The sequence below is a fragment of the Dipodomys merriami genome, unplaced genomic scaffold (assembly GCF_024711535.1).
Source record: "Dipodomys merriami isolate MVZ:Mamm:240054 unplaced genomic scaffold, mDipMer1.0.p SCAF_79, whole genome shotgun sequence".
Lineage (NCBI taxonomy): Eukaryota > Metazoa > Chordata > Mammalia > Rodentia > Heteromyidae > Dipodomys > Dipodomys merriami.
This window is the reverse complement of record NW_027206390.1, coordinates 5,863,561-5,891,338: the sequence shown is the minus strand read 5'-3', so window position 1 is coordinate 5,891,338 and position 27,778 is coordinate 5,863,561. Positions and strand designations below refer to the sequence as shown.

At 36.7% G+C, this 27,778-nt stretch overlaps 1 pseudogene; it reads right to left on the bottom strand.

Moving 5' to 3' along the window:
• LOC138818903 (zinc finger protein 658B-like) overlaps window positions 1–27,440 on the bottom strand; it is a 38,985-nt pseudogene extending 11,545 nt beyond the window's left edge.
• Between the last annotated feature and the right edge of the window lie 338 nt (window positions 27,441–27,778).

Here is a 27,778-nt window from a genome sequence, read left to right as displayed (position 1 = left end):
GAAAGATTAGGAAATGGCAATGTGGCTCAGGTGGTAGAGTTGTAGACTTGAGCAAATCAAGATCGGGAATGGTGCCTAAGAAGGGCCCAAATTCAAGCTCCAGGTTTGGCAAAAAAAAGGGTTTAAATATGTATGGTGTATTCACATGGACATTTTCAGAAGAGTGGGGGAAAGCCAGAGAACTAGAAGGAAATGGGGTAAAAAGAGGATCTGTGGAGGCCATTAGGCATTGATGAAAGTAAGCTATAAAAATCATGAGACAGGACGGAAGGGAAACAGTGGGAGAGAGTGAGGGTATGAAAGGAAATGTACTCATTACCTGGCCCAAGAACTGGTAGTCTGCCCATACATCACCACAATAACAATAGATTCAATTAAATTTGAAACAATTTCTTCATGGAGTTGTGTGAGCATAAAGTTAGTGAAGAAAATGTACCACAGTTAGAAGAACAGCTACAATTATTAGAAATAAAATACGTCACTTATACTGGAGCTTAGCTTGAATATTAATTTTACATATGCTGTTAAAAATAATCTAATTTTATCATAGTATCCAATTAACTGTTAATGATAAATATTCAGGTAAGTAAAAACAAAACAAAACAAGTGCTTCTGGCTCAAGATGCTTATCGTACCCTAGCTACTAAGGAGGCTGGAAGCCAGACAACTGTGTAGACAACTCAAATTAAACAGCTAATCAACATATTGGAGGAGGTGTGGCTCAAGAGATAGTTCCAAAAAAGAAATTAAAGCACAGCTTAGGAAGTGGAAAAACCTACCATGCTCCCAGAATGGGAGGACCAACATCGTGAAAATGACAATACTTCCAAAGGCTATCTACAAATTCAATGCCATACCTATCAATAGTCCAACCTCATTCTTCAGTGAAATAGAAAAAGCAAGCCAGAAATTTATATGGAACAATAAAAGATCCCAGATAGCAAAAATGATCCATACCAGAAAGACAATGCTAGTAGAATATCACTACCAAATTTCAAACTGTACTACAAAGCCAATGTAATCAAAACATCTTGGTAATTGCACAAGGACAAACTTGAGGACCGAAGGAATAGGACTGAAGTCCCGGAAATGAACACACAGACCTGTATCCACTTAAACTTTGAGAAGGAAGCTAAAAAATAGAATGGAGGAAAGACAACTTCGTCAGTAAATGGTGGTGGAAAAAGTGGTTCATTACCTGTAGAAAACTAAAGCTATATCTGTATATATCACCCTGCACCAGTATCAACTCCAAATGGATGAAAAACCTCACATTCAAAGCAAACACCCTAAAAATCACTACAGAAAAGTATAGGAGAAACTCTAGGGCTCCTTGGCACCAGCCAAAATTTTATTAATAGAGACCCAGAAACACAACAAATCAAAGAAAGGTTGGACAAATGGGATTGCATGAAACCGCAGACCGTCTGCATGGCAAAGGACATTGCTAACAAGATAAATACAAAGCCCACAGATTGGGAGAAGATCTTCAGTAAGCATAAAATGAACATGGGTTTCATATCTAAAATATATTTAGAACTCAAGAAATTAAATCCCCAACAACAAATCCTCAGAGAAACAACTGCCCAATAAATAAGTAGGCTAAAGACTTAACAAGAATCTAATCTGAAGAGGAAATAAGAACGGCCAAAAGACATATTTTAAAAAAATAGGCTCAACTAATAAATATGTTAGAAACAATTACAAGAAAGAAAATACATTTGAATCCTTAACGGGGTTCATTTCGCCTAAAATCAACTTATCTGACCGTTTCTGCTTGTCTCAGACGTATACTATTTATTGCATATAAGGGAAACCATGGGACTTATGTTTCTTTGGGCCTTGCTTACTTCACTTAGTATAATATTTTTTCCAAGTTTTTCTATTTCATAACAAATAGGGCAATGCCATACTAAAAATATACAAAAAAAACCGAAAAAGTTCAACTTCTCTAGACAAAAAGAAATGCAAATTAAGACAACCTTGAAATTCCACCTCACCCCAGATAGAATGGCTAGTCAAGAACACTAATATCAACAGATGCTGGAGGGGATGTGGACAGAAAAGGGAACACTACTGCATTGTTGGTGGGAGTGTAAACGTGTTCAACCACTTTGGAAAGTAATATCGAGGTTCCTCAAAAGACTCCACATAGTGCTCCCCTATGACCCAGCAACCCCACTTTAGGGTATTTACCCAAACATCACAAACAAGAGTATATTAAAGCTACCAGCACACCTATGTTTATTGCAGCTTTATTTACCATAGCTAAGATATGGAACCAACCCCAATGCCCCTCAGTAGATGAGTGAATCAAGAAAATATGGTATTTACATATATATGCATATATATATAATATTTATACATATATGTGTATATATATACACACACACACATACACACACTCACACAATGCTTTTCTATGCCTCCATCAGAAATAAAGGCATCACCCCATTTATTAGGAAATGGAAAGACTTGGAAAAACTTGTATTAAGTGAAGTACACCAGGCCTAAAGAAACATAGGTCCCATGGTCTCCCTTATTTGAAATAACTAGTACATGTCTAGGGCAAGCAGAAATGGTCAAAAGCTATGTACATATGACCATATAAGATGATATGAAGCGAAATGAGCCCTAAGACTGGAACCCAAGTGGTTTTTCTTTTTCTTGGTATTGTTTTTCAATGCAATTATAATGTACTATGTGATTTTTTTTGTTCCTTTGGTATATTCTTCCCCCAAGGTATAACCCTGTTTTCACTGTATTTGTTTGCGGTGCCCTAGATCTTTTATATACATTTTTCTAATTTGGGGATAGGACGCAAAAAAAAATGCTTAAATAGGGATACAAGCTGACCCATTGTAACAATGAGATGTACAATACACTAGGTTGAAAATGACTTTACCATTTGTGTGAGGGAGGGTGGGAGGAGTTGCAGAGGTGAAGAGGAAAGAAATTGTAGGGGGAAAACAATGGAGGAAGTAACAATGCTCCATAGGAAATGCACTCATGTAACTGTAACCCCTCTGTTCACTATTTTACAATAAAAAAAGATATTTTTTAAAAAGAAGTAGTGCAAACAGTGAAGGAGGAAGCTGATTGACTGTGAGGCCTGTGAGTTCCTGTTCCAATACTAGCACAAGAAAGGCACAGTGGAGGCTGAGGTAGGTATATCCCATTAGATTTGAATTTAGACACCAAATATGGAAACACAGCAAATCCTCATCTCAGACATAAAGAGAAAAGCAACTGATTGGGTAAGAAAAATGTCATTTCCATGAGCCATGTCAGCAAAGGAAAATTGATTAGTAAAACAAACAACTTCCCAGATACATCATTTGAAAAAAGGTGAGAGAGAGATGGAGAGAATGGGGACTGAAAGAGAAGAAGACACAGGGAGGAAAATATACAAAAAGTGAGACAAAGAGTGAAATGATGAAATCTTATGAGTAGGAAACAGAATGAAGAGAGTAAATAGAGAAAAAATCTTGCGAGGACACCTTAGGAAAAATACAGAGGGCTTTCTAGGAAGACCACACACTATATCATCAAATATTATCAGGTTTTATATGGAGAGTAATTTAATTACATATATCTTACTAAGTAATCTCTAATATTTGAAGTCGTGTGTGTCACCACACTATTTCAGAAACTCCAGTAAAACTTCTTTAACATAATTCAACATTACTCATGAGGAAATGATCTCTGACAAGTTGTCAGCAAATGTCCACTTTACATGACAAGTGACCCCTTCAATGGCATTGAATTACAAAACAAGTGTGACTACTTTATCTCACATCAGAAAACTGGAGGCAAATCTGCCCTCAACTAAGACATACTGTAACAATTTATAATCTACAAATTCTAAAAAACTTCTTCACCTCATTTAGGAGTAAGTTCTTGAAGCTGAATCTATTTTTTTTTTGTTTTTAAATCTTGGATAAACTTAGTTTCCTAAATGGAATGTAAAAATTGAGATATAAAAAGTAACTCACCAGAGATCCTCTCATTCTTTCTTGCTGTTGACTATGAAGAGAAGATTCTGATGCATGGCTTAGAGAAAAGGCAATTGACATAGTCAGGAAAGAACCTGTGTGATTATGTCCGAGATTTTCCTGCTCAAAACATTATACATGGAATGAAAAAAGCACAAAGTCTTCTTATGGGAGAAAAATCTTCGATGTCTCCAGTAGAGTATTAAATGCTCCGCTGAAGATGACTCCACAATCCATTAGTTGGTAGACAAACAGTATTCTAGGTTAATATACATGCAGAATTCATAAAAACTAAGGTTCCTAAAAATAATTGAATATTAAAACAAAAATCCACCACTTTAATACCACTAGTTATTAAGGAAATACGTTGTATGAATTATTTTTCTATTCATTAAAATGGATCCTAAGACTCCATTGAGCTTTTGGACTCTTATTCATTTATATATTTAAACTCCATGGAGAGAATATAGGTTATAACTCAATACTATCTCACCCAAAATTATACAGGGAAATGTATAATACTTATTACTTTTATTATAATATTTCAGTAATGGTTTTCAAATGGCACATTTCCCTGCATCCAAATACTTGAAGCACCCTTGAGCAATAACTTGAAATTTGTCATTTAACCTGCTTAACATAATCAGTAAAGATTATGTAAATACAGGTTTGAGAATTCCCAAATGCTCATATTCCTAAACAATTCTATGAAGAATTGTGGCCATCCTCCATGAGATAAAGGGCTTAATAAAGATGAAACATGAAATATTAGTCATAGGAGTGACAGAACACCAACCACCCAATCACAGCCAAAGAACCAGAAGATTAAAATCTTATGTTGCACAAATAATACTAACACAAAATTCTAAGCTGAGGACACCCTAAAATGCAGACTTATAAAAATAAAAAATAATTTAAATATCCATATGCTTTTCTTATATTTATTGTTTAGATTATACACAGGAATGCTACTATCCAGAGGTTTTTTTCTTATTTTTTTTTACACAACTACGTGGAATAGAAATCTTAATATAAAATAACATAAACTTTACAGTGATATGTACGAAATATGAAAATCTACTCTGTAAATTTCAGTTCGGTTGTTTGTGCTAAGAAACAATATGAATTACTTAAAAGCAACATTTGTACATTCATTTTGGATTGTTCCACAAGAATGATTTCATACTTTTAAAAAGTTACAAAGAAATTTCTGTAGGCTAATTATCCATATTCCAATACTCAAAATCAAAAGTGTTGTAGATTTCAGGGTGGGATATTTTCTTTTTGTTTTGGGATTTAGAGTATCCTCCTTAAATTTAAAGTTTTCTATTCCATATTATTTTTTTACAAACATAATCTATATTTAATAGAGTTTATTGTGTAACTGGGCTCTGGTGGCTCATGGTTGTAATCTTAGCTAATCAGAAGGCTGAGATCTGAGCACCACAGATTGAAGCCAGCTGGGGCAGGAAAGTGTAAGAGACTCTAATCTCCAATAAACTACTAAAATACCTAGAAGTGGAGATGTGGTTTAAGTGGTAGAACATTAGGCTGGAACAAAAGAAGCTCAGGGTCAATGTCCAGTGCTTGAGTCCAAGAACCAGGTCTAGCACACAAAAAAGAGCATTTTATTTTATTGTATTTAAATTCTATTGAACAATTTCTTTGGAATACAGATTTAGGCAGTCTCTCATTTTAAATGATGTAAATTAGGCTCATTTATCTAGTGGAAAAATTGTAACATGTCAAGAACAGATAAGATAGAGAATACCCATGCTAGTAACATTTTAAGCTAAGAAACTCCGTAGGAAGTGCAAAGGATAAAAAGGGATCAACATGTTTCACTAACATCTTTTAAAGGAATGTTCAAGCTTTATTGACTTCAATTTCCATGAAGAATTTCTTAAGTGAAATAATACTTTTTCGAGCAGATTGAGACAAAATAGAGAACATTACCTAAAACCAAGAAATTCTGAAAAACCAAAACTGATTAGGAAGCATAGAATTTACAGTTAATGCTATCCAATGTCATATGGGCAGATTTTCCACTCCTCAAAGGAGAAAAAAAACACTTTTGTTTTTGAGATGAGGAGAGAATGCGGAATATGGGAGGTGTTTGGTGGTTACATTAGTATTTTTGTTGTTATGATAAACTTTGCAATTTAACTCGGTAAAAGCCTATTACCTGCCAAAAGTGACTAAGGAACAATTTTCTAATAATGTACAATTTTCTTAGAGGAGATTCAAACTCAAAAAAATGATTTACATGAAAAATAATAGAGAAAGTAGTTGAAAAGTCCATTCAAAAATGTTTTATTCCACTCAAATGAACTTAATACATGTGTTCTTTACAATTATGCTTGGATTGTTCATGAAAATTTCAAAAGATATTAAACAAAGCAGGCCATCATCTTATTTCCCTGTTAACTAGTTTTTTTATTTTGCAACACATGTGTTTGAGGCACATAGCAAAAAAGAAAAAAATCACAGAAGGAAAAAGAATCTAAAAACAAGTTAAATACATAGAGTTTTTTTATTGTGAAAATACTGTACAGAGGGGTTCAATTACATGGGCAAGATAATGAGTACATTTCTTATCAAGCATTGTAGCCTCCTCTTTTGTTTCCCCTTCCTATTCCTTCCCATCCTCCTCCCAGCCCCCCAACCCAATCCTGCTCCCTCCCACCAAAGTTGTAAAGTTCATTTTTCCACATAACATCTTCCACATAACCGCTCATTGTTGCAATGTATCCACCTGTATCCCTATTTAAACAATTTTTTTCCCTTCCCCTCCACAAATTATACCAACCTCAAATACAGTGAAAGCAGGGGATATACTATGGGGTAGGGACATACAAAGCAACAAAGAAATGATCTTTTAAATGTGTTAGAAACAATCATCTGAAAGAAAAAAAAACATTTGAATACATATCTTAGGGTTCATTTCCCTAACATCAACTTATCTGACCTTTTCTGCTTGACTCAGACATATACTAGTTATTGCAAATAAGGGAAACGATGGGACCTAAGTTTCTTTGGGCTTAATATAATTTTTAATATAATAACTTAACATAATTTTTTCCAAGTCTTTTCATTTCCTAAACATAGGGTTTCTTTGTTTATGGCTTTGCTGAATATACATGAATTGTCAATACCAAGCAGTTCATTTTTACTACACCTTTACTTTTACATCAGTTCTTAGGTTGTCTAAAACATTGAAATACAAATAAAACGTGTAGCAAAAATAATTTGAGCAAACAGCAGGTAATTTCACAAATAATGGAATGTGAACCATTTCTGCCCTTAATTGGGTTACAACTTTGTCTGAAAGAACACTTCTGGTGCTGTAGTCAAATGTGTGCTCACTGAAATAGATTCTTCCACAGAAATACATGATTGCACCTTGGAATAGCCATGGAATATTTGAGCCACAGCCCTACAAGTGCTCCAAAACTTTATAATACCCACAATAACCACACCTTGACTGGAACCAATTTCCCTCTTAATCTCCACCAGGACAAATCAATATGTAGGAAGATTTCTTCGCTTAGACATGGAATCAGTTTCAACACTGGCTCTTGTGAAGTCACCATGAACCAAAGCACATGCCAAACATTTATACCTTGTTTAAAAATTCCACATCATCATACTGGCCATCTCATGATGAAAACGGATAACTCACTAAATGTTAACGGGCTTTACTCTTCTAATATGAAACAAACTAACAGAAAACACATGGGAAATACAGAAATTAAAATAGAAGTAACATAACCCACATAAAGTATAAAGTTCAGCAATGATTTCATCAAAAGCTGTCTTTTCAAGAAAAGAAACTTCCTCTGTGGAGTTCAGAATCTCATAATTGAACACTGAGAATTTAGGGGCCAGACACAATCTGATAGGATGCATTGGTTGCATTTCCTTTTTGCTGACTTAAAAAACTTCTTGGTATGCTTGGTGTGCCTGATTCACAATTCATGTCATTACCAGCAGCAACCTCAGCCATGATGTGATAGAAGTTTTTCTTTATTTTCAAATAGAAAACTTTTCTCTTTGCTTGTGGAGCACTAGGGGTCAAGAACTTTTCCAAAAGAGATAGTATATCATTGCAGATATCTCTTAGCTTGTTCTCAATTCTTCCTGTGTTCTCACACGATTTGCTGCTTTTTCTCAGAACTTTCTGTCTTTTGCTCAATACTTGAAACTACACTCCAAGATGACCTATGGGTTCCAATAAGCAGCTGAGAGAAGATTCCTTTCCTCATTAGGTAATTCAGCTTCTTGCTCCTTTCCAGACTTGATGCAGGCTGCCATATCACCATATTGCTCAGCTTGCTTGGCCACTTTGGCCCTATGGCACCATCTCATTTCTATCCATGACTGCATGTCCTGTGTCCTGAATAGGTGGTGGAGGAAAGACAGGGGGTCATTGGTCTTTGGACGATGGCAGAAGCAGCGGTGAGGCTGAGATTATGTCCCTGGATCTCACAGCTCACAGGCTCCAGCCCCTCTGCAGCCCCATTGGGCTTCTTCACATTCAATTTTATTGTTATTCCATGTGACGAATATCCGTAATTCTCCCTGAAAATTTCAAAATTAAAGTACATTTTGCTTGCTGCTCATTTTTTGTCATGTTAAAATGATTTCATATGCAGCATTATAGTAACGTGTGATTGTGGGTTTTATTTTTTGAAACAATATGGCCTATGGCAGTGTGTATGGTGCCAGGTGTTCAATGTGCACAATCTAGGATGACCTTGCACCATGATGATATGATGAGCAAAACCTTGCCTTCTACTCCAAGTGTCACTCAGAGTCAAGAGTTTCACAATTTTGAACAGTTGGGACATGATCAAGTTTCTGTCTAAATTCCTGAGAAATGGGAAAAAGGAGCTATTGGTATGGAGCTATCTTCATACAGAGTTTCTGAATGCTACTTTTACACATGAGACTGCTCAATGTTACTTGATATATATTCCTCATCTTTTAAAAAATTCTGCAATATTTTACTGTTGTTTAAATGTGCAAGAAAATTCCATTAAATTACTTTTTTTTTATTTAAGTTCTGAGATAAAACCACTTTTTAAAACATCTTTCTAGGGCTTGGAATGTGGTTCATTGGTAGAGTGCTTGTCTTGCATGCATGAGGCCATGGGTTTGACTCAGCATCACATGAACAGAAAAAGCCAGAAGCAGTACTGTGGAACAAATAGTAGAGCATGAGCCTTGAGATGAACAGCTGAAGGACAACACCCAGGCCCAGAGTTCATGCCCCACGATCTACAAAAATATATATGCATATTTTTTAATTTAAAATATCAAGACACATTTAATAAAAAGCAAAGTTGCTGTTCAGACAAAAATTGCTGTTATCAGCCAAGAGAGAAATAAGCCAGGAAGGTTTGATTACCAGAGGAGACATACCATGGTACCTGGCTCCTGTCATCCTGGAGGTGGGAGGTAAGACTTTTTCCACTTTAGGATTACAGTAGCCAGAGGAGGTTGCAGAGATATTTAAAGGTACCAGAGTCAACAGGTGTCATGGGTTCTTTTGGCTACTTCCTGCTGGGGAGGTGAAGGAGTCACTGGAGCTGGGGATATTAGGGTCCAGCAGGGCAATGTAAATGATGTCTCCAGTTGCCTGTAGTATTAGGATAGCCATGACTTGCTCCCAGGTGGTGTCCTGGGTTGGGACTGTTAACCTGTTAAAGGAGACTTTTGGATAGATCAGGCAAAAAGATGACAAGGTACCAAGGTCAGTTAACATGAATGGCATAGGATAACACACATTAGCCATGGGCCAGAAAAGTAATATTTGAAGCATAAGCCCCTACTAAGGGAAGTAGGGAGAAAGGGGGTGTCTAGTGTCTTTAGGACAACTAGGTAAGGGAGAAGAAAATGCACTAGTTGAGAATACCAGTCAGAGGCTACTATAAATACAAATAGCAAGTAACAAAAACAAGACTGGAACTTTCTGTCCAGATAGAAGATAGGCAGGTATGGACATTTAGGTGGGCAAGCAACTGTTTCTCTTGTTCTTCCAGTTCTGATTAATTTTGAAAAGGCAAGCATAAAGTGACTCCATTTAGGATGTCATCTCCTCTTATTGCTCTCCATGGTTTTCCATTGTCAGGACTAATTTTGTCCTAGATGGTGCAGGGCGGGGGTAGTGGAAGGGGGTGTCTTAGAGTCTGTTGCTCGGAGAGCTTCTCCTACTTGGCATTGTCTGGTTTGAACTCAAGGTCTGGGCACTCTCCCTGAGCACTTCTGCAAGGCTAGTACTCTACCACCTAAGAGAGTTGCTTGGAGGTGAGATTCTTTTGAGCCATGCCTCCAGACTGGCACATGGCTGATTAGCTGGGAAATTGAGTTTTAGAGAGATTCTTTGTGTTCAGGATGGCTTTGAACTGTGGCAAAAGGAATCTTTGTCACAAAAGCCCTTTTTATTTCCAATAAAAGCAACAAGGAAATCAACGAGATTGAGGTTACCTATAACTTGTAAACAATTGACTAACAATTATTTGCCAGGGTTTTGTAGTAAATCCCAGTAGATGTTTATAAACTCCATCTGATTGGCATTCTAAGTACCACCCCTTGCATCTGGGCAGCCTGTTTAAAGTCACTTATATACAACATTTAACCTTTAACAGATGTACAGACACTTTTTTAGGCTCTAGCATCATATCTTTTTTAACATTTTGGTTTGTAAAAATTTTTTCTGGTTGGATGAGGAGCCTGATCTGTATTGGTTGCAGCAATGTCTGCCTCTGTAGGCAGTTAGATCTAAATGGGGACCTAATCTCAAGTCCACACAACTTTCTTTCCTTAGCAGATGAATTAATGTGGATGGGCCAGCTCAAAACTCACTGCCAATTGGGACTTTGAGCTGATACAGGTGGGTTGGGATTTAAATTATCCCTCATATTTTACATCTTTAGCTTTCACTACACACTATCATAGATGACTGGGAAGTCCATGCTGAGTTAGCCAGACATGGGCATTAAGCATGCCTACAAACTCTCTTCCCATGACCTCTGTACTCTGTTCAAGCTTTGAAGAGACAAGCACAAGTGACTTCAGGATCTGATACCATCTCTGCCATCCAATGAGCAGTGGCTTACTGCCTCTGCATATTCCAACATTTTCAGGGTTCCAGGAATGCCTTTGTCTATGCTGGAATAAATGCATCTTTGACAGTTTCCTTGGTCGGTTGGTGGACTTGAACTCAGGGTTTGAGCATTGTCCCTCAAATCTCCAGATCAAGGCTAGTACTTTGCCACTTTGAACTCCAAACCAACTCGGCTTTTGAACACTCTGCTAGCAGATTAAAGATGACAATCTCACAGGGACCTTTCTCTGCCCAGCCTAGCTTGACACCAGTGTTCAGATTAATGAATCTTTACTTGTGGGCATATTTACTCCAACTAAAAGCTGAAAGATGGTCATTGGAAGTGGATTTATAAGCATGGTCTTACCTTGAACTTATTAAGGGCCAAAATTCCATGTGACAAACTTGTCCTATGTCCTTTACTGTGGGCCTTTTGGAAACTATTACAAAAATCCTATCATGGCAAACTAGGTTGAACAATAATTTGGTTATCCTAATTTATCTTTTCTACTTTGAAATAAACTTTAGGATAATTTTCCCTTTTAAACTTTTCTTTGTCTGGGAGCCCTGCCACTACCCACAACTTACCAAATTTTTCACAAAGGGTAGGCCATTTTTAATTCCTTTTTTAAAGTAAGTTTAATTTGCTTTTAAATGCTTCATTGAAACACTGGGCAACAGCCTTTACCTATTGGCTTAAAGTTTAAACATAGTCTATGTACCTATGTATGCATTAGACAGCCACAAGGATCATTTTTACCTGTATTTTACCCTGCAAAATATCTAGCAGATTCCTGTTTTTGCTTATCTCTGTAAGTATTCTCCAAGTTCTTGTTCCTCATTTTTTGAAAGTCTAGCTTTTTAAAATTGCTACACAATTAAATTTAGCAAAACCATAACTTAATTGTGATTTTTTTACACCCATCTTCATGGAACTGGAAAAAGCAATATTAGTGAGAAATTCACTTTCAGCCTCCATAACAGTGAGAAAACACAGGCTCTCCACATTATCCACACTAGTTTTTTAATTATAACTCACTCAGAACAACATCATAATGGACTAAAAGTGAATCAGTCACAATTGACGCATCATCAATAATTAATTAAATATAAAAAGAAAGTACTAAAGTCATTTTTGGGTTACTCATACAAAGCCAAATGCTTATGAATCATGTTTTCATTTCCCCACCGAAGAAAATAGAAATGGAGCTGTGATTCAAGTGGTACTTGAGTAAAAGTACTTAACAGAGTGGCTAGGCTTTGAGTTCAAGCTATAAGACATCTACCCACACAAAAAGAAAATGTATTCCCAAATACGTGCTCTTTCATATTTTCTGAATGTTTCATGAACATGGGGATGAAAGATGATGAGAGAGATTTTAATCCTGTACACATTATGTAATCAACCAGGAGTGTTATCTTCCAACAGATATTCCATTCAAAAACTGAAATGGAATAGTAATAATGTTATAATGTATGGACCACACATATAATGGAAGACTTTTGGGGGAGCAGTAGAGAAGTCAGTGCTCTCATGTTCTTGGCTTCAAGCATGATAGTCTTTCCCCATCTATCACTACCAAACCACTTTTGATGATCTCAGTCAAATATCAAAGGTCCAGAGCTCTTATTTCTGAGAAGAGTTTATTAAATTTCCCCCAACAGCCATTCCTTAATATAAAAGACACAAATCAACAACTTCACTATCTTAATTATTTGTCAAGCCTGGAAGTAATTTATACCTATCACTTTTGTCCAATCTTTGAAGGTGAAAGTACATCATCCCTACACAATACAATGAAAGGATGAGAAATATTGGCTCAGTGGGTGGTTTTCCATTACACCTAGTTTAATTCTGCAATAAAGGGTTGCTGTATAAATCCCAGAGGTTTCTGTCAAAGGTTTTCCTACATTGGGTTTCATTTTCTGTGAGTGTTCCAATGCTGACTGAAGGGTGATTTCTGCTTGAAAGACATCCTCTAATTTTCACTAGACACTCTGTCATGTTGCCAGGTCTCTGAAACTGTAGAGACATGACTTCTGAATAAATAGTTGTCTACATTTATTATATTCACTTTTTATCTCCTGTTTATATTTTTGGATGCACTGAGGACTGACTTCACAGTAAAAGTCAATGCATATTTCTTATATTTGATAGTTTATTTTCTCCTATGAGAGTCATTTCTCTGATGAACACTGAGGTATGACTTCAAAGTAAGATTTTCTACATTGATATTATCCATAAGTTTTCATTCTTGTGTGAGCTCTATAAACACTCATTCATGCATGACTTCCTACTGAAGGACTTTTTTGATACTGTTACATTCATAAAGTTTCTCTCCTGTGTGTTTGCTGATGAAAATTTAAGTATGATTTCTTCTTGAAAAAAATTCCACATATTTTATTCATAAGATTTTTCTCTGTGTGCATTCAAGGTTGAACACTGAGGTATTCCTTCTATGTGAAAGACTGCACATTTGCTATAATCACAAGTCTTATATCCTGTTTGGGTTCTCTGATACAAGCTGATTTTTCTTCCAGGTGAAAGATTTTCCGTATTTACCAAATTCCTAAGTTTTCTCATCTTTGTGTATTCTTTTATGCCTGCTGATCTGTGAACTCCATATGAAGGACTTGCCACACTTGTTACATTCATATGGTTTCTCTCCTGTGTGTGTTCTCTGATGGACAGTAAGGTGTGACTTACATAGAAAATACTTTCCACATTTGGTACATTCATAAGGTTTCTCTCCTGTGTGTGTACTCTGATGAATAGTAAGGTCTGATTTCTGGGTAAAAGTCTTTGCACACACATTACATTTTTAAGTTTTCTCTCCTGTGTGTGTTCTCTGATGATGACAAAGGTGTGTCCTCTGAGGAAAACACTTTCCACATTTGTTATGTTCATAAGGTTTTTCTCCTGTGTGTATTCTCTGATGGACAGTAAGGTGTAACTTATGTCTGATATACTTTCCAAATTTGTTACATTCATAAGGTTTCTCTCCTGTGTGTGTTCTCTGATGGGCAGTAAGTTGTAACTTCTATCTGTAATACTTTCTACATTTTTTACATTCATAAAGTTTCTCTCCTGTGTGGGTTCTCTGATGGACACTAAGCTTTGACTTACATCTGAAATACTTTCCATATTCATTATATTCATAAGGTTTCTGTTCTGTGTCAGTTCTCTGGTGCTTTCTGGGTCCTAACTTCAGAGTGGAAATTTTCCTACATTCTTCATATTCATAGAGTTTCTCTTCTTGTGGTGTTTTAGGTTGGCAAGTCAGTTCTGACTTCTTAGAGATATATTTTGCACATTGGTTAAACTCATCAGGCTCCTCTGGATATTTCCTCTGAGGTTTTGTAAGGTGTAAATCCTTACTGATTGAACGCTCAATTCACTACATGTATGAGGATTCTTTCCTGTGTGTCTTTTCTGATTCATAGTTTCTGTAGACCTTAAGTGGAATGTTTTTCCGCATATAGTGCTCTCAGGTGTTTTCCTCCCTCCCTGACAAATTTCTTGGGCAAGGAGTGAAGACTTAACATATTCTTCTCTATATTCATTATGGTTATAAGCAGGATCTCTGACACAAACCTAATTATGTGGAAAGAACATGGTCTCTGAGTTTAAAATCTTCCCTACTCCATATTCAAAATACTGACGCTTATTTGGACCCTCATAATTTTGACTAAAAGGCTCCAAATATCTAAGGGATTGTTTATCTATAGGTGACAGAACAGGCGTATATGCAGCAGGCATCTCACCAGACTCGCAATAGGGGAAAATGTTCTGATGTTGAATGAACTCTACAGTCCTCACCCTTAAGGAGTTCTCGTCATTCCTATTCAGCTCTGGCTTCTGTTTTGAGGCCAAGTTAGAAGTTGTTAGTAATCCCACTCTTTGCTCCACTCTGTTACTATCCATGACAGCCACTTCACACACACACATTCATCTGAACCTTCCTGGTACGTTTTAATCAAATCCTCCATTTCTTGAACATCTAAAATGAGTCATGAAAAAAAGACAAAAACATAAATCAAATCCTTAATGTAAAGGTAAAGACATATTTCCCATACTGTTAGAGATTTTAAGATATTCAAATAGGTTTTGATTTATAGAGAGATACATTTTGTTCTCCATAATGTATTGATTAAGAAACCAATACTAATATTTTATGATGGAAAATGTTTTTTCTGTTTCAGTTTTCTCATCTTTTTCATATCAGAGGAATTATTTACACAAATTTCTAAACTATTTAGTGATAGCATGTTAGGCTACATACTGTCGTATTTAGTATTTTTGTTTTTTTCTGAAATACTGTTTTGTTTTTTTAGGGTTATAATTGCTTTTTGTTTTTCGCGCGGGAGGGTTCCGGTTGTGGGTCCTGAACTCTGGGCCTGGGCGCTGTTCCTTAGCTCTTCAGCTCAAGGCTAGCGCGCTACCACTTGAGCCATAGCACCACTTTTGGCTTTTTTTTTCTGCTTATGTGGTGCTGAGGAATCGAACCCAGGGCCTCATGCATGCAAGGCAAGCGCTCTACCACTGAGCCACCTTCCCAACTACTCTACTTCTCAAACATTAGGAGAAGGGTATTTTCTAATTTTGGAGATTGTACCTTTTTTTTACACAAGCCTTTTGCCATTCACCTGAGGGTAAGGTTTTATACACCATCTCTTCAGTTCTAACTTACCACAATGAATTATTTTAAGTATCTTAGTAATTTTAAAATTTGTTTCTCTCCTTTTTAGACAATGTTTCATCAAAATTTATTCCTGCCCCTCAAACCTATGGAAGCCCAAAGATTCTCCAGCTCACCACCTAGTTAATCATTCTCTCTAGACTAAAACTTTGATTCTGTATCCCGGCCTCTCCACACCTTATCCTTATCAGAGGATAGCAGTCTTGGCCTACTCATATCCTATATCTGCCTTATCCTAGTTTCAAAGAAAATGAAATCTCATCTTTGACATTTCTAATTTTCTTTTTTTGTCAGAACAATTTGCACACAGAGAAAGAATTGCTAAATTTAACTTTATGGCCACACACAGTTCAGTATGTATCTGCATGCATTTTTGATTCAAAAATCCAACACAAAGAATCACCAAGTTCTCTGCAACACATGGGACTCGGGGGAATTAGGAATATTATTGGTCAGTACAGAGCAAGATGAATTTACCAACTCAGTTCTGGATCCAAGATCACTATGCAAGATGCTTTAACTCACCTGTGAAATTATTTTTTTTTATTGTGAAAATACTGTACAGAGGTGCTACAATTCATGGGCAAGATAATGAGTACATTTCTTATCAAGCATTGTTGCCTCCTCCTTTGTTTCCCGTTCCCATCCCTTCCCATCTCCCCACCGGCTCCCCTTCCCTAACCTCCCCCCCCCGTTCTTTCCCCCAACCCCAAAGTTGAAAAGTTCGTTTTTAGACATAACGACTTGTACATCTCATTTTTGCAATGGGTCCACCTATATCCCTATTTAAACGATGTGTTTTTTCCCTTTCCCTCCACAAATTATATCAACATAAAAATACAGTGCAGGCAGGGGTTATACCATGGGGGAGGGACATACAAAGGAACAAAAAAAATCTTATAAATATGTTAGAAACAATTGCATGAAAGAAAAAAAAATGAATACTTATCTTGGGTTGATTCCCCTAACTTCAACTTATCTGACCTTTTCTCCTTGACTCAGACATATACTAGTTATTGCAAAAATAGAAACCATGGGGCCTATGTTTCTTTGGGCCTGCCTTACTTCACTTAATATAATATTTTTCCAAGTCTTTCCATTTCCTAACAAATGTGGCAATATCATTCTTTCTGATAAAGGCGTAGAATTCCATTGTGTATAGATACCACATTTTCTTATCCATTTTTCTACTGAGGGGCATCTGGGTTGGTCCCATATCTAAGCTATGGTAAATATACTTGTGCTGGTAGCTTTAGTGTGGTCTTGTTTGTGATCATTTGGGTAAATGTCCAAAAGTGGGTTTGCTGGGCCATAGGGGAGTGTTATGTGGAATCATTTGAGGAACCTCTATACTGCTTTCCAAAGTGGTTGAACAGGTTTACACTCCCACCAAGAATGCAGTAATATTCCCTTCTGTCCGCATCTCCTCCAGCACCTGTTGTTATTAGACCTGTGAAATTCTAGTCTGAGGCTTCTCCCATATATGGCTCATCATCTTCCTCCAGCCTGACAATCAATTGAGGTTTAGGAACACAGTGCCCTGTTAATAAGAAAGAGTGGAGACCTATTGTTCATTCTGTGTCAAAATAGCTGTAAGATCTCAGATATTCTGTTTATCAAGTTGCTCCAAATCTTCTTTCTTATTTCTCACTGGCTCCATGGTTGACTTTCCCCCAGCATTGGTTTAAACTTTGCAGGTTGTGTGGCTTGAACTCAGTTCTTTTTCTCCAGGCTAAGATTCTATTAGTTTGAGTCTAGCTACACTTCCAGTTTATGAGTGCTTAATTTGAGATACGTGTCTCATGGAGTCTTTAGTAGCATTACTGTCTTCAAAATGAAAACCTCAGATTTCAGACTCCTAAGGAGCCTGGATTACAGGCGTGAACCACTGCACACACACACACACAACATATATAAATACACATGTATTTATATAAATATATAATTTTATATATACATATATAAATACAAATGTATTTATAAATTATAAATTTATATTATAAATTATAATATATATTTATATAATAAATATATATTATATTATAATATAAAATATAAATTATAATTATAAATTTATAATTTATAAATACATTTGTATTTATATATGTATATATGTGTATAATTTTATATATACAGATATAAATACATATGTATTTATATATATGTGTGTGTGTCTGTGTGTGTGTGTGTGTGTGTGTGTGTGTGTGTGTGCATTTTCTAGATTGTATATCCACCCATGATAATCATCTCAATTTTGTGGAAACAGTCTCCTTTTAGGGAACATAGTTTGGAACTTTTGTCAAACTGCTGATTTGAATTCTTGAAGAATGAGAATTAAATTGCCTTGGAATGTATATAATCCACCTGAAGCTTTCCTTAGAAACAAATGACACTTCACACAGACTGGAATCTTACATCTAAATAGCATTGAAAGTCCAATAAATATTCACATATCTACTAAAAACAAATCATTTCTGGGCAGCAGTGGTTCACGCCTGTAATTCTAGCTACTCAGTAATCTGAGATCTGAAGATCATGGTACAAAGCCAGCCCTGGCAAGAAAGCTGTGAGACACTTATCTCCACCACACTTCCATCGTGAATCATGACTTGTATAGCTTACTTTCATCAATGCCTAATGACCTCCTAAGATCCACTTTTTTACCCTATTTCCTTCAAGTTCTCTGGCTTTCCCCCACCCTCCAGAAGATATTCATGTGAATACACTATACATATTTAAACCTTTTTTGCTATTCCTGGGGCTTGAACTGGGGGCCAGTCCTGGGTACCTTTCCTGATCTTGATTTGGTCAAGGCTACCACTCTACCACTTAAGCCCAAATGCCATTTCCTAATTTTTCTGAGGAACTGAACTTAGGGCTTCATGTATGGTAGGCAAATACTCTACCACTTAGCCATATTCCCAACCCCAATGCATTTGTTTTTATTTCCAATATGTAGTAAGAAAATGGCTACATTTAATATTCTATAAATCACAATGGTAGAATACATTTCTTTGAGATCCATTGTAATTTCCCCTGTGTTTATTTCACTCATAAAATATTACAAATATATTTTTAAATTTTCTTGTATTTATCATGTATTTTTATTTCTCATGTTGAGTTCTACAAATTTGTAGATTAAAGATATTATAATTGCATGGCCCTTTAAAGATGGATTCGCATACTTTGCTTTTCACCATAAAACTTTTATTATCAAATTGTATGATATGTCAGTTATTATCAATGGTCTGTATCTGTGGTCATATATTTTGGTCTGATGTTCATATCCTTACATATTATCGCTATTTGTATTTTTCATTATTAGTTTTTGCTTATGCTATCTTTTTTTTAAATTTTTACTTCTCTCAGAAAGAGAGAAAAATAGAGAAAAAAATCTCGTGAGGACAACTAGAGAAAATACAGAGGGCTTTCCAGGAACACCATATCCTATATCATCAATTATTATCAAGTTTTATGTAGTCAGGGACCAGGAAGCAGGCCAAGAAGTATGTATGGAGAGTAATTTAATTACATATAGTTACTCAGTCATCTATAACAGTTGAAGCTGTGTGTGAGAGCACACTATTTCATAAACACTGGTAAAACTCTGCAACATAATACAACATTACTCATAAAGAGGTGATCTCTGACAAGTTGCTGGCAAATGTTCATTTTCCATGACAAGTGACCTTCTCAATGTCACTGAATCACATAACAAGTGTAACTACTTATTCTCACATCAGAAATACTGGAAGCAAGTCTTCCCTCAATTTAGACAGACTGTAACATGTTATAATCTACTCATTCTAAAAACCATCCTTTAAAAAAAGAATGTGACAATACCGTACAGAGGAGATGCAATTACATGGGCAAGATAATGAGTACATTGTGAACCCCAAGATAAGTATTCAAGTGCTTTTTTTTTCTTTCATGCAATTGTTTCTAACATATTTATAAGATGATTTCTATGTTGCTTTGTATGTCCTTCCCCCCATGGTATAACCCCTGCTTTCACTGTCTTTGATGTTGGTATAATTTGCGGAGGGAAAGGGTAAAAACAAACGTTTACCTAGGGATACAGGTGGACCCATTGCAACAATAAGTTGTACAAGTTGTTTTCTCGAAAATCGAACTCTAAAAATCATCTTTATCTGATTTAGAAACATGTTCCTAAAGCAGAATCACTTTTTCTGTTTTTAAATCATAGACACCGTAAGCTTGCTAAAATGGAATTTGGAAAATGAGAAATAAAAATCAACTCACCACAGATCCTCTCATTCTTTCTTGTTGTTGATAATGAACAGAAGATTCTGGAAGCCTGTCTTAGAGAAAAGGCAACTGACATAGTCAGGAAAGAACCTGTGTGATTATGCTCCAGATTTTCCTGCTCAAAACATACATGGAGTGAAAAAACACAAAAGCCTTCTTATGGGACAAGAATCTTTTATATCTCAAGTAGAGTATGAAATACTCACCTGAAGTTGACTCCACAGTCCATTAGTTGATAAACAGACAGTATAAAAGCAATTCATTTCTAGGTTAATACACACACAAAATTCATTAAAACTAAGGTTCCTAAAAATAATTGAATAATTGAAACAAAAATCCACACCTTCAATAACACTAGTTATTAATACTTAGAGTTGTATGAATTATTTTTCTATTCGTTAAAATGGATTCTAGGACTCCATTGAGCTTTTGTACTCTATCTTATTCATTTACATATTTAAATTTCATGGAGAGCATATAGGTTATAACTCAATACTTTTTCACCCGTAATTATACAGGAAAATTTATACAATACATTTTACTTGCATAATATTTCAGTAGTGGTTTTCAAATGAAATACTTCCCTGTATCCAAATACTCAGAGTACCCTTGTGCAATGACTTGAAATTTGCCTTTTAACCTGCTTCACATAATCAGTAAAGATTATGTAAATAGAGGTGTGAGAAGTCCCTAATGCTTACTTCCTAAACAATCATATGAAGAATTGTGGCCATCCTGATGAAGATAAAGGACTTAATGAAGATGTAACATGAAATACTACTCATAGGATTTACACTGTCCCAACCAACAACCACAGCCAAAGAACCAGAAGATTAAAATCTTAAGTTATACCAATAATACTAACATAAAATTCCAAGCTGATGACACGCCAAAATGCAGACCAATAAAAATTTAAAAATTACATATCTATATACTTTTCCTTGTATTTGTTGGTTGGCTTATTAAACAGGAAATGCTACTATCCATCCACACAGGTTTTTTTTTAAAACAACTGCATGGAATGGATACTCTTTATATAAAATAAAATGAACTTCATAGTGATATGCATGAAAAATGAAAATCTACTCTATAAACTTCACTTAGGTCCTTTCTGCTAAGAAACACAATAGGAATCATTTAAAAGCAACATCTGCAAATTCATATTGAGTTTTTCCACTTCACAAGAATGTTTTCTCTAAAAACTTACAAAGAAATTTTATTTTTTGGATCAGTCGTGGGGCTTGAACACTGGGCTTGGGCGCTGTCCCTGTGCTCTTCAGCTCAAGACGAGCGCTCTACCACTTCAGCCACAGCACCACTTCCAGTTTTCTAGTGGTTTTATTGGAGATAAGAGTCTCACGGAATTTTCTCCCTGGGCTGGCTTTGAACCGTGATCCTCAGATCTCAGCCTCCTGAGTAGCTAGGATTACAGGTGTGAGCCACCGGTGCCCAGCACAAAGTAATTTTTATACACTAATTATCCATATTCAAATACTCAAGACCAGGAGTGTTGTAGATTTCAGGATGGGATATTTTCTTTTTGTTTTCAGATTTGGACTACACTCCTTAAAATTTAAAGTGTTTTTTTCATATTATTTTATTAGAAATATAATGTGTATTTAAAAGAGTTTATTGTAATTGGGCTGAGTTGGCTTATGATTTTAATGTTAGCTACTCAGAAGTTTGATTTCTGAGCACCACAGATTGAAACCAGCTGGGGCAGGAAAATCTAAGTGACTCTGATCTCCAATAAACTACTAAAAATACCTGGAGGTGGAGATGTCGCTCAAATGGTAGAACATTAGGCTGGAAAAAAGAAGCTCAGGGTCAGTGTCCAGTGCTTGAGCCCAGGAACCAGGATTAGCACACAAAAAAGTGCATTGTAGTGTATTTAAATTCTACTGAACAATTGTTTTGGAATACCTATTTCAACAATCTCTCATTTTAAGTGATGTAAAATAGGCTCAATATTCTAGTGGAGAAGTGGTAACTGGTTAAGAACAAATAAACTGGGGAATATCCATGCTAGTAACATTTTAATCTAGGAAAATCCATAGGAAGTGCAAAGGATAAAAGGGATCAATATGTTTCACTAAGATATTTTAAAGGAATGTTCAAGCTTCATTGACTTCAATTCCCATTAAGAAATTCTTAAGTGAAATAATACTTCTTTGAGCAGATTGACACAAAATGGAGAACACTAGCTAATATTTTGTTACACCTTCCATCTACAAAACATACAACTTTGAGCAAAACAAAGTACCTCAAGTTTCCTTCTGTAACAATCTGTGACCAACACTTTCTCAACTGCAGGTAAAAAAACAACGCTTTAAGGCTACTATCAGTATATCCACAGGTGAGACATTTGAGAGATCATGTACAAGAATTGATAGTGTGAACAGGCTGAATAAACTAGTAAGAACAGAGATAGATACTTTCAGTTGTGACAATTATTCCTCTCCTCCACAAACCACAACCCCATGTCCCTTCTGAGAACTAGGTTCTGTCTGATTCCTCAGGCAAGTTCATTTCCCCTCCTACTAGTTAGCGTTAAATTTCCAACAGCAGCTAGTGATTGGGAGTGTTAGAGGAAAGAGTACACCTGAGCCTTGTGCTCTAGGAAGTAGATTCAATTTTTGCTTAAGGCAAGAAAGTTGAAAACATTTTGTCCTTCCTTTGCCTTTCTGCCTCTGCTCTGTAGGGCTTGTCAAAGTTGACAAGGTATCCTCCTTCAAACATTGCTACGCTTCATTGCTTAACAGAAAGAGGAAAAAAACAGGACTATCACACACTACTGTAATATCTCATGTAGACCTGTTCCTACAAAGAAGGTCTTGTACAAACACGTGTGAACTAATGGCAGGAGGGCTAAGAAATCTAACATGGGAGGCACAGAACAGAGACACCTCGACATAAACAACACAGAAACCCAAAATACAAATGCCATATAAATGGAGTCAAAACAGGCCCACATTTCACAATTTCACTAAAAATGTTACCATGCTCATCTTCCTCCTGGGCAAAGTTTAATAAAGTCACATGGGTTAAGAGCAGTGTTTCATAGTCATGGAAATAGAAATGCACAGTTCCTTGTTTTCCTTATTCGAGAGAACTACCCATCTTGCTGTCAGAGCTTTGTGAGCCAGTTTCTGGCACCTGGAGGCACAAGTGCTTTGGCAGCACAAACTCTTGAACCCTGAACAAATCATCAGCCCCATACTGGAGGAATATGTGGAGGACAGACTCCTTCTTGGGTTCTGCATCCAGCTTGCAATTTCTACCTGACATTGGTTCTGCAGTCTGAGATCCCTTCATGTTACACCTCCCAAGCTCCACTGAAGAGAAAACTTCCAGCAGCAAGGCAACGAGAAAGGAACTGGAATTTACAGGCTGAAAATACCCACATGGGGTGGGGAGGCACATGTGCAGAAGGATCGTTGCCCTGCTTTTTAAAAAGAAAAAAAGAAAAACAAAACAAAACAAAAAACAAACTATGCACTTTCAAAGGATCTGTGCTGCAATACAGACTAAAATTTCCATAATGCACTGTGCCTCCCTGGAGGAGGTGGGCTTCCACAAGTGCTAGACCCTAGTTCCCAGGACTGCAAAGATGCATGGGGACCTTTTTCTCCCAAATGTGGGAACATAGGTGAGCTTTTTTTTCATGAAAAGCATTGTGTGCCTCCTGAAACATTGTTAGACCACTCAAAAAATGGAAATGTATTGGAAGCATGAGATAAGTTGGCTTTTTAATTTTTAGTTCTATTAATATAATTGAGGTTATGAGACTCTTGTGTGTTTATTTTTAACAGATAGTTTTTGTTGAATGTAAATGTTGTCTGTTCTTTACATTTTGTCATGGCCCTCTGGTCACTATAAAAAGATATTTGCAGCCACTAAACGGATTGTTGAATCGTTTTCCATGCTCTAATGTATACACAGCAATAAAGTAGCAGAATTGCGTGGTAGATATACTGCATAATCCTTGCACCAATTTAGATTTATAAAAAATCTAAACATTTCCCAGAAATGCCCAAATCCCATCTCTGAAACATTCAGGAGTTTTTGGCTATTTCCAAAATTTTCCCTTTTTAAATTTTTTTTCTTTTCTTTTCGTTGTTGTTTGTGTGGCTTGAACTTGGGGTGTCAGTATGATCATTTCTTTAATAATTTTTTCAGCTAGGTAGTGAAAAGCATCCTGTGTGGGGTGGGAGGAGCGGTCTTACATCATGGTACATCACTACCATTGCTGTTCAAAGACATAGTGGTTTGGGGAGATCCGGGGGAATGTGGGTGGGTGTGCAAGATTGAAGTGAAGGGTAGGTCAATGTGAAGCTTGATGGCTTTCCATCTGTTTTGCATGCCGTACTTGGTTTGAATTCCTACCTCTTCTATAATTCTAGGAGTTCCTCTCAGTAACTCAGTTACCTCAAACTTATCTGCCCAGATGTTACCCATTAGACTTTGGAATAAGTCTATTATCTCAGGTCCTGCATGTGGGAGCAGTCAGGGGCCTCTTCTAGAAAGCAGGCTTGTGCCATGAGCTCTGGCATTTGCAACACAGTCAGGAATAGTCAGGCATCATTGGGACAATAGAGTTCCTTTACTTATAATGCAGCTTTGACAGAGAATTCCTAAATTCTTCATGACAAGTTCTCTCAAAATATATGTGTAAACCTAATCTATACAGGTACAGTGGTACACCTATAGTCCAGCAACCTGTAAGGCTGCAAGGATCATTCAAGCTCAGGAGATTAAAGCCATTCTGGGTAACATAGGAAGATTGAGTCTCAAAGCAACACAAGTGCAACATTTCCCTACCAGAGGTTCCTGGTTTGATCCTCAGTACTAGAGAAAAAAAACTAACCAAAAGCATAGCATTTTTACTAATAATACATCACTTTTAATGCTGAGTGTACTATTTCCAATTTTCCTTTCTAATCATCAAATGTGAATCTTCAATTTTATGAAACTGCTAGATGACGGTAGAGGAAGAACATGCTTAGTTTCTTAGCTCTGGGTAGAACCATGGGAGTAGAAAACAATTTTCAGGCGTTTCTAACCTCGTTCCAATGACATGGAGGATACGTTGCCAGTGCTCATTGATTTTGGTAAGCTTGTCATCATCTTGACAAGTCTCATATTGCTGCTGTCCTTATCAACTGCTATCCCATTTGCTCCAACTGGGACTTGATTGCACTGAGGAAGATACTTTCCTTAATACACTCCTGCAAGAGGAATTTAAAACAGGACGCTACATTGTTCTGCCAATTACTTTTTTCTTTTTTTTCAATTCCAGCCCCCCAAATGCATTTCTTCTTTACCAAAAATATATGCATGCCTCTTTTTTTTGTAATTGAAAAATTCTAATCATACTATGACTTAAATCAATTTTACAGGAAGGGGCTAAAAACTCAAGCAAGACCATGTAAGCATATTTACGATGTGTGTTTTTTTTTAATTTTTATTTATTTTTATTGTGAAAATACTGTACAGAGGGGTTACAATTACATGGGCAAGATAATGAATACATTTCTTATCAAATATTGTAGCTTCCTCCTTTGTTTTCCTTTCCCAACCCTTCCCATCCTCCCCCACTCAATCCTCCCCTCCACCAAAGTTGTAAATTTATTACATTCTTAATGCAACAGCCTCTCTAATATCTCTACATTCTAACTTAATTGAGATCCTACAAGTGGATGGAACTCAGTTGCATTAACTATATGAATAACAGTCTTGTTCCTTACATCACATCTGGGTCCTAGTGACCACCTAAACGTAGCAAATTCATTGTAGTTTACCTCTGCCTTTGGTGGTAGCTAGAATCCTTCACATATCTGAGACATCAAGATACTTCAGGAGACACAATTCCCCTGCTCCTAACAGATTTTCCAAACCAGAGAAAGCAACTGCTCTCAATACATGCCCACCTACAAAGGGGTCATACTTTTCACCTCTTTGGACTCTTTTCTTTCCCTCAGATAGATGAAAAGTGGTTCTAAAATTCCTCAGTTCTTACAGGAAACACCTATGTAAGGGATTTTCACCAGTGGGAATAGGGTTCTAACTATGTCCACCTGAGAATGCCTGCTGGCTCACTTTCTGAAATGTCACAACCTCTTCTTCAATGCTGAAGTCTGTTGTCTGTAGAACTGATTTCCATCTGGCACCAGGTATTTACATAGCTCCTTGTTTTCATCATTTAATTGAATCCATGTATTGAGTCTGTCTTCAATCTCTACTTTCCTGATAGTCATCTGCCTATAAAAATGTATTTGGCTGCTAAACATAGTCAACATACCATTCCCTCTTAAGAAAGGGCTGTGAATTTTATTTATTTTAGTCAGCATCATTAAGGATTTTAATATCTGTTTTTTTCTGTTATGAGCCTCAGGTTAGCATTCTCAAGGGTTGGTGATGTAACACCTGTAGAAGTGCAACAAAACTGACTTTTACTCATTGTAGATCTATTACTATCACGTTATATCAAACATGACAAACAAGAAAGTCTGAATATATTAAACACCACATAAATTTCTTCTGTTTTCATTCCTTTGGATATTGAGTTTTGAATGTTGATAACCTGCTAATTTAATTCTGACCCAACCCTTTCCCCTTTTCAACTATTCAAAAACTTACATTGTTAAGACAAATTTTCCTCTCATTTGATTTATGTATAATCCTCATCATGCTGTATATCAACTATTTGTAATACAATGCACCAAGAATAATAGAGCCATATACATGATAGAGTATTGAAAGAAAAGAATGAAAAACCTAAACCAATGTCCACCAATCACTTGATTCCACACTTCACATTGTACAGTATAGCTTTTGCATGGAAATCATAGAAATGTCAACCCAATCTAGTCTACTCTATACAGGGAGATGCAAAATATCCTAGGTGTCTTTACTTACAAGCAACTCTAGGAAGCAGGCTTCAGCACAGAATCATTCTCCTCCTAAGTTTAAATGAGTTAGTCTAATAAATTTGAGAATAAATAATGCAAACAACCAAAGGAATTCTGAAATCCTAAAAATCTTGAAATACAGTTAGTTAAAAAGGGGCTCCAGGAGGAAAGCAGCACTCTCACAGGTAGTCCCACTATGTGTCTCTGACCAAAAGAAGATCTAGGGGCACAGCCACACTAAACCTGAAGAGATTCACTCCAATCAAACCCTAAATATGTTGACTTTTCCTGCTACATGAGGATGATCCTAGTAGGCAAATAAGGAAAGCAAAAAGAGATATAGTGAACCTACCCTTGAGGTGCTCCTGCACCACAGGGCTTGGTGTGCCATGCCAGGATTTCCCAGCTGCATGCAGCCAGCCACAAGGCTTCCCACTGCCTCTGCTGCAACCAGCATGGCCCCCGCTGCCCACACCAGCCCACCAAACCAAGACCCACCCAATCCTTCTTGTGGCAGGACTCACCATGCTGCAGAGGATATCCTTAAGCTGCAGCAGATGCCACCCCCCAACCAGGACCTGCAAACACCCACACCCAACTCCATCCTGGCAGCCATAGCATAGCCATAGCATAGGTCGAGTGCACTACCAGCTACAGACCTTGTGAGTTACCCAATTGGGTCCAATCCCTGGAGGTGGCAATTCTCTGTGGGATCCCAAAGGCCTCTGACCCAAGCCCCATTCCATAATAGAGGGATGACATCAGAGCCCAACATGGACATAAGCTTCATTCCCA